The sequence below is a fragment of the Miscanthus floridulus genome, chromosome 18, assembly GCF_019320115.1.
Source record: "Miscanthus floridulus cultivar M001 chromosome 18, ASM1932011v1, whole genome shotgun sequence".
In the NCBI taxonomy this organism is placed as follows: Eukaryota; Viridiplantae; Streptophyta; class Magnoliopsida; order Poales; family Poaceae; genus Miscanthus; species Miscanthus floridulus.
In genome coordinates this window covers 18,995,819-19,004,159 of record NC_089597.1, presented here as the reverse complement: position 1 = coordinate 19,004,159, position 8,341 = coordinate 18,995,819, and the positions used below count along the sequence as shown (strand labels likewise).

The 8,341-nt window shown below is 56.6% G+C and overlaps 1 pseudogene; it reads right to left on the bottom strand.

The window, feature by feature from the left end:
• Positions 1–6,918: 6,918 nt before the first annotated feature.
• Positions 6,919–8,019, bottom strand: LOC136524828 (hydroquinone glucosyltransferase-like; annotated as a pseudogene).
• Between the last annotated feature and the right edge of the window lie 322 nt (positions 8,020–8,341).

Here is an 8,341-nt window from a genome sequence, read left to right as displayed (position 1 = left end):
TGGTCAAGTTTTAACACCATTCCCACACACATTCCACCCCATTCCCTTTCCAGAGCCAGGTTTCGATCCTGGGATCAATATACCACCATCTCCATGTCATCACCACATCACCCCAATACCATCGCTCAGTCGACAGGCCAACTCCCTCTTGGCACTGTCTCAAGGCCGTAGCCCCTGGCTACGACCGACACTCTCTCACGAGGGAAGAAGAGAAGGACTCATCTCACTATCTAGTTTAAGCGAAACTCAGGAAAGGTCCATAGCCGACAAGTCGGCACATGTATCGATCGATCAACCATACATTCTACAAAGGTTTTACATAACCACAAGATCCACCTTCCTCGTTGACCATCGTCAACTAGGCTGATTCTGGCCGCTTGCTAGCCTAGGATAATGCCACTCTACCATTCAGCCCTGGTACACCCCAAGTCTAGTCTGGGGTGGCTGAAACTGTGAGTCATGAGCCAGGTCCATAAGGTCTCCATGAAGTCTCGAAATGGTGTGGGGGAAATCCTCCGTGCCCCGTACCTCCTTACACTGTCCACTATCAACCTAGCAGTAGTGGCAATATCCTACCAAGTAGTCCGGCCATCCCGCACCATATAGGGCGAGTGGTACGTAAGGCTTCCCGGTGAATCTGAGTACTAGTAAGTCCTTAGGGTTGACCAAGCTAGAATGTCTTCATCAGGGTTTCCATTCATCGTGCCACCATAGCACCTCCACCCTGGGCTCCTCCCATCATGGGTTCACACCTAGGGCCACCTCATATACCGTTTACCCACCATAGGTATCCATCCCAGGGGTGCCCAGGTAGCACCACATGGCAAGACTTGCCCCAGGCTCATCGTATACTCCAACTTGGTCGACACAACCCTCACCCTCCACACACCCAAGTCACACACGTAGCACTCTCCCCATAGTCCAGATAACATAACACATAAATGTAGTATAAGCGTAGTAGAAGTACAAGTAATGAATTATAGCAGTGAGCGTGTGTCTAGCCTAATAGCAGGGTATGCAGGGGTAAGGTTGCGTCAAGGTAGAGGCCATCAAGTAAGCATACTCCCATGCAAGTCCTATCATAATATGATTATAACAGTAAAGTAAAGCAATAGCAGTTCTATATTAGCCATGCGTAATAAGTGCTATGAGATTAGGTGGGATGTGGCACCTTCAGTGTAGTCGTCTCTATTCTCCTCATGGTACTCATGATCCTTGTCCGTCTGGTTCTCCTCCGAGTCTGCATCGATCGCATTATAGTCGCGTTAGCGACGTCTATAGGATAGCACAAAGAAGCAATGAAAATTCAAAGGAGCCAAATGCACTCAAACATGAGTTCATTGCGTAGACCTTGATTTTAGATGAATTTTGGTCCTGGTCTTGCATTTTTTTGAGTTCATATGAATTAGTTATGAATTTTCGAAGTTTAAATCATTTGTAAAAATAGAAAAAGGCCGAATTAATCCTGGGCTGACACGTGTCACGCTGTGGCTGGTCCACGTGGCATGCTGACGTCAGCATGACATCATTGGCTCGGCTCTGAGCTGACAAGTGGGGGGTCCTGCTGACGTCAGCATGACGTCATCAGCTCCGACAGGTGGGACCAGGGGCTCTTGGGTCACTGACATGTGGGTCCGGTCAAAGTCAACGTCAAGTCAATAGTCAACGGATCAGGGTCACTGACGTGTGGGGCCAGTGCTGCTGACGTCAGCAGCTGATGTCATCGTGATGTCAGCACGATGTCACCTTGGCTGTGTTGATACTGACAGGTGGGACCCGCGTGACGTCGTCATGACGTCACTTACCGACATGTGGGTCCTGAGTCTTTGTGACACTGACATGTGGGGCTAGGTCAATGGTCAATGTTGACCGGTCAATGGTCAACTCGGACTGGGTCTCAAACGGGCTCTGGTGGGCTCGGGTTGGGCCGGTCTGGGCCGAGCCGACCCAGACACGTGGCATGCTATGGCGCTGCCACGTCGTTGCCATGGGCTCCCACTAGGCTTCGTCTACCATGCGGCCCGCACTGTGTGGTTCATGGTAGACTGGCGTTCACGGTCCATGGACCGCAGACACAGTCTGTGTTGGACCGTGTCCACGCTACTGTCTCCTTCGCCTGGTTCACGGTTGACCGAGCGTTGGGCTGCGCTGCCCATCTCACCCCCTCTCCTCTGTTTTTCCCACGACGGCTTACACGCTGGCGGCGAGCGCCCAGTGAGCCTCACCAGTGACGCTGGTGCGCAATCGATGCGGGTGAAAGCTCTGCCGAGCCTCGGCGTCCTCGTTGGTGGGGTTAATGTGGTGTGCGGGGTCCCGTGGTGTGCCGGCCACGACGGCGGTCTTACGGGCACGACGGCGGCATCGGTGAGGTGGCTACGGCCTCAGAGAGGCGTCTCGATGGTGCGTGTGAGCTTCACGAGGCTATTGCAGGCACAGTGGTGTTCTACGGATCCATGGGGACGTGGCGAGGGCATCCAGGGGCTCAAGGCGGGGCTTCGGGTTCCCATGTGGCCGGTAGGGGCTCCTCGGCAGCCACGGCGGCATGGTGACGACGACGAGGCACGCGGGAGCACTACGGGGCTCCGGTGGGGTGGTCACGGCGTGGTCGTAGATGTGCGCATGGGTGCGTGTGTACCCAGAGGCCAGAGACGGCCCTAGCCTACGCGCTCCCAGTGTGGAGCACCATGGCCGACACAGTGAGGTCCGGCAGTGAGCAGGGAGAGACCGGGCTCACCGTTGGTGTCGTGGGAGATAGGATGGCGGTGCAGTGGCGGTTCGAGGCCATGTAGCTCCAAAAGCAGTGCAGCGCTGCTGTAGCCGATCGTGGTGTTGTCTCCTGCTCCGGCGGCTTCGGTGGTGCTCTGATGGCGCCTCCTTCTCCCTTCTCCCTCTTCTCCCTATTCTCTCTTGGCTCGAGTGCGCAGTGCACGGCCACAAAGTGGCGGCGGGGCAATGGGAGAGCTCTAGGGCACCCGGGGCCAGGGCTTTTATAGCCGAAGCTCGGCCATGGAGCTCGGTGAATGGCGGATGGAGATCGAGGGGCGATCGGAGGCGCGTGCTTGCATCCAACGGCCCGAGCGTGGTTGCGTGGGCGCGGCGCCAAGGGGACAAGGCCAAGAGATTCACGTGACCCCCCTAGCCCGCACCTGCCACGCCAATCGGGGCTTGGTCGGAGGAGTGATCGGCATGGGGGAGGAAGACGACACTGTGGCTGGGGGTGGCTAACGTGTGGGGCCCGTGTGGCAGCGGTAGCAAGGGGAGCGGACGAGTGCGTGGGCGTGCGCGGAGTGCTGGGCTGGCTCGTGGGCCACGTGCGCGCGCGGTGGGTGGAAGGCAGGCGCGGTTGGGCTGGCTGGGCCGCGAAGCCGAGTAGGCTTCCTTCTTCCTTTTTGTTTTTCTATTTTGTTTTTCTTCTTATTTGTTTTGAATTCAAATTTGGTTTGAAATTTGAATTCCAAATTGGTGTACCTTTTAGATATGATGCCCATATCATTTATATATATATTAGGAATTTATTTAGCTATTTTGTATAACAAAAATAGGTGTAGTTTTGTTATACACAAATGGAAATAGTTTTCTTTTTAAACATTTATTCTTTGGTTTGAGTAATAATTACTTTATGGTGTGTTTCTTTAAAGTAGTTGTTAGGCATTACATAGAACAAATGAAAAATCCAAATCACCATGTGAGTTAACAATGTATGCTATGCTTCATTTGTCAGTATTTAAATAAACATGATTAACAATGGCATGACATGCTTGTGTGATGACTTTGGTTGGGGTTAGACCTAATGCATCTCTTAGGTTGGGTTTCTATACATGACACTCATCAACACATGGGAGTTTTAAGAAAAATTTTGTAGTTGGTATTTTTAGTGTATGGATTTTTGGGTTGTTACATCTGGCATGTCCTTCGAGGGCATGGCCAGAGATAGCGTGCGCACGATCTTTGGAGGGAGGTGACGTGATGCGGCGCAGCGGGCACGTAAATCTAGAAGGACGGTTCACCTTCTCGCCCCGCTCCGCTTTATAAATAGCGGCCTCCCCCTTCACGTTTCTGCACACCAAAACCACAACCTTACCTTCTCCATCTTTCTGCCGCCGCCATTTGGATCTGCTACGCTTGCTAATCCGCTGCCAGCGCCCTAGATTTGCAGCCCTTGCTTCTCCGCCACTGCCTTTGCTTCTCCGCTGCCACCTCCACCTTCCATGGATTCGTGGTACCGATCCGATGTCACCCACGCGTGTATGGAGGGCCTCATCAAGCGTGGTCTTCTCCTCGAGAGGACCGACGCGGTGGAGTGGCTCGTGCCCGGCCGTGAGGATGCGCCGGCGCCGCCCGACGACTATGTCGTCTCCTTTGCGCCCTTCCACGAGCGCGGACTCGGGGTTCCTCCCCACCTGTTCTTCTAGGGTCTGCTGCACCACTATCAGATCGAGCTACAACACTTGAACCCCAACGGGATCCAGCACATCGTAGCCTTCATCGCGATGTGCGAGGGGTACCTGGGATCGAGCCCCACTTCGAGCTGTGGAGATATTTCTTCTCCATCTCCTTGATGAAGAAGAAGGAGAGAGGCCGGGAGACCCCGGTGTTGATGGGATGCGTGGGCATCCACCTCTGGGGGTAGCGGGCTCTCTAGATCCAACAAGGGGTGGCACTCATACCGGTTCTACCTAAAGAACGACCCTGCCGCCCCCTTACCGATCTTCACCGGGCACCTGGTCGAAGTGGCGCCGCCGTCATGGCTGTGGGGGCCACCCATCAAGGAGAAGAAGAGGATGCATGACCTCCTCGAGGCCATCGCGTTCCTGAACATCCACGGCCTCCGTGAGGCCGGCGTCATCAGGGGTATCACGCGACGAGGGTGGCGCCGCTGTACGGGATGACGCTCGGCGCGTAGCTCGACGGGACGACACTCGCCTAGGGACCGCTCCACGACAGCGAGGTCACGCAGCGCATCAAGGAGGCCACGGGGGAGGCCGACGCCGTGTTCCCGATCCCGGGACATCCCGTGATGAGGCCGGACGCGGGCTTCATCGAGTTGCCGATGGGGTTAGGCTTCTGGGACTCCGTCGCGCCGCTTCCAGAGCACGCGGTCGTGAGGGCGATGAACTGTGCCATGGATGAACAGAGGAAGAAGAAGAAGGACGACAAGGGGAAGAAACGGCGGGCGAAGCAGCAAGCGAAGCTACAGCGAGGGAAGCGGCGCCAAGGCTCGTCGGAGGAAGAAGAAGAAGAAGAGGAGGAAGAAGAGGAGGAGGAGGAGGGCGACGGCTCTGGGTCGCCCGTCCTGGGGGATGATCTGGCTGCCGGGGATGAGGACCCACCTTCGTTGCAGGCGGGGCCCTTCGCATGGCATCTTTCGGGGCAAGAGGGGGGACACACCCCCGGAGACGGCGGAAGCGAGCCGTCCCGCTCCGTCCGAGCCTTCCGCGGCACCCTCGGAGTCGGCGGGAGGCGGCCGCTCCGCTTAGTCTGGGCCTTCTATGGCGGCCCCGAAGCCATCGGAATCAAGCCGCCCTGCTCCGTCCGGGCCTTCCACGGCGCCCCCGGAATCGATGGGGATCGACCGCTCCACCTCGTCCGAGCCCTCCGAGTCGAGGGAGGGCTCGAAGCGGCAATGTGACGACGACGAGCAGCCGGGGTTGGGCAGGCCGGCCCCAAAACGTCCTCGCATGATGGCGTCAGGGTGAGTTAAGAGTTCTCTCATCTTTTTGTCCTAACGAATTTTTGCCGTGAACTGACCGCCATATCCCTTGCAGCGTCGGAGGACATGGGACTCTCCTGCGGCTTGCGCCGAAGAAGGTCCTCCTCCGACAGGCGTGCCAGGAGCCGGCTGGCGCCGCGCCGGAGGTGAGCGAGAGTGGTGCTGGGGCGGCCACGGCGTCGACCGGGGAGGCGCAGCCGATGGCTACGTCCACGGGAGAGCAGAAGGAGGAGGGCGCGTCCGGGGCGCCCATGGCGGGCGTGGCGCGGCCGGTCGTGTCCACGACGTTGCAGGCGAAGGCGACGCGGCCGGAGCCGTCGTCCGTGCAGGTGGCCGTGTCCGCGGCGGGGCAGACGGAAGGGGATAGAGAGGGAGAGGAAGTGGGATCTCATCGCCGGGAGACGTCCTCCACCGCTGGGGCGTACATAGAGCTATCGGGGCATGTGGCACTCTGCTGCCAGGGCGTGTGAGGAGGGTGAGGGAGAGAGGAGAGTGGGGCGGCATGGATGAGGGATTCAGAGAGGAGTGTGGGTTAGCGTTTGCATTTTTCATCATTAGAAAAAAATTGTCCTCAAGTATGGTCTATGTTGAGATAACCCCTAAAATTAACGTTTCGTTCAATTTACTCCCTCTAACTATTTGAGTTCGGTGTAGCTTACCTCTTATAAAAGGAAATAATTTACGGTTTGCGGTGTTGGTGGCCGATACGACCCCGGAAGATTCTTTCCGGGTACTGTCTGCGGTACGGGAGTCAAAAGTCCAAGTCGAGTTCCTGAAAGGCCAATTTTTCTTTTCCCACATAGTGGTTTCACCCATTTATACTTATAAACTGAAAGGCCAATTCAAACACGAGAAGTTCCTGAGTTGCCTAAAACTATATCACAACAAAAGAAGTACAACCAATTGCCATCCTATTATTGTATCCATAACATCGATAAATTAGATTTCTGATGAAGAGATGAAATGTCAGAAATCTATGACGGCGGTAAAGTAATCTATGACGACGCATGTTCTATGGGCATATTCCAATGCTTATTGAACATGACCACACAAGTGAAGATGAAATAAACATCACGAATCTCTCAAACCCTTCACATGTACGAACTGGTCCTCTCTTGTAAACTTAATCAATGCATCCATATAATTAAGGAATCTGAAAGAACACGAACGCTGATAACTCAGGATTGCATTGCTAAGTGATGATGGCCTCATATATGGGCACCTTCTAGTTCGCTTCTGCCTCCCACTTCTCCACCACCTCATCAAGTGCCGTCGTGGCGGCACCACCGTCACGGAGTCCCTCTGCCGCAGCATTCTGCAGCTCGGCCACCTTCACCCGCACCATGGCTCCTTTCCCTTCCCCTACCATCAGCTCCCTCACCACCGATGCGATGGTCTCCTTATCCTTCCGCTCGGGCAGCCGCATCGCAGCTCCGACCCCCTCCGCCAGCATCACCGCGTTTAGCCGCTGCTCGGCGAACAACGGCCACGCCAGCATCGGCACGCCGTGCACCAGGCTCTCTAGCGTGGAGTTCCACCCACAGTGCGTCAGGAAGCCTCCTGTGGCCATGTGGGCAAGCACCTGTGTCTGCGGTGCCCACGACGGCACCAGGAGACCGACGTCCTTTGTCCTCTCCAGGAATCCTTCCGGGAGGTAGGCGAAGGGGTCCTTGTTGCTCTCTGCATTGTAGTAGTTGTCGCTGAGCGTGCCCTCGTCGCTGGGGCTGCGCACCACCCAGAGGAAGCGCTGCCCGCTGAGCTCCAGGCCAAGCGCGAGCTGGTGCATCTGCTCCTTTGGCAACGCGCCGGCGGAGCCGAACGAGACGAAGATGACCGACCTGGCCGGCAGCCGGTCGAGCCACTCCAGGCACGCCGCACGCGGCGGAGATGACGGTGGAATCACTCCGGACTGCCGTATCAGCGGGCCGATAGGGTACACAGGCGGCCGGCCGCGCTCTGGCTGGCGGAGCACCTGGGCAACCTCAGGCTCGACGGCGTCGAAGGAGTTGACGAGGATGGCATCAGCCTCACGGTAGCGCTTGGCGAGGTGCACCATCACCATGTAGGACGGGTTGGACCTGTCCTGGAGCGGCGAGGGTATGTCCGACCCCGGGACGGGCACGCAGCCGGGCAGGGGCACCGGCTCGGCGAGGTCCCGGAACTCGCCGGAGACGGACGCCGCGAGGTCCGGGAGGCGGAGAACGAGCGAGAGCGCGTGCAGGTTCATGGGCATGAAGCGAGTCCATCCCGAACTGGTCGGCGACGAACGCGACGAGGCGGGTGGTCTCCCTGAGCTCCGAGAGCATGCGCGTGAGAAGTACGGCTTCACTTTAAGCCCTCAATCATCATTGGTTGAGAAGTACGGCTGGCATTATCGTGTGGAGAGGCTGGAGGGTCCTACGGCGGCTGCAGGCTGATCCTCTGCATATGGCCGTGCGGTGGCTTCAGCCGAAGCTTCGGTCGTGACATCACGCGTGACCGTCGTCACGCCCCACATGCACGCATCTGAATTTAGATTGATGACTCCGAACAACCGTACTAGTCACCATCAATGTTAATAAAGACACTAATGTGCATCCAAAATGTGATTTCACAAATAAGAGGAGAAAATGTAAGACCAAAAACAGCAAT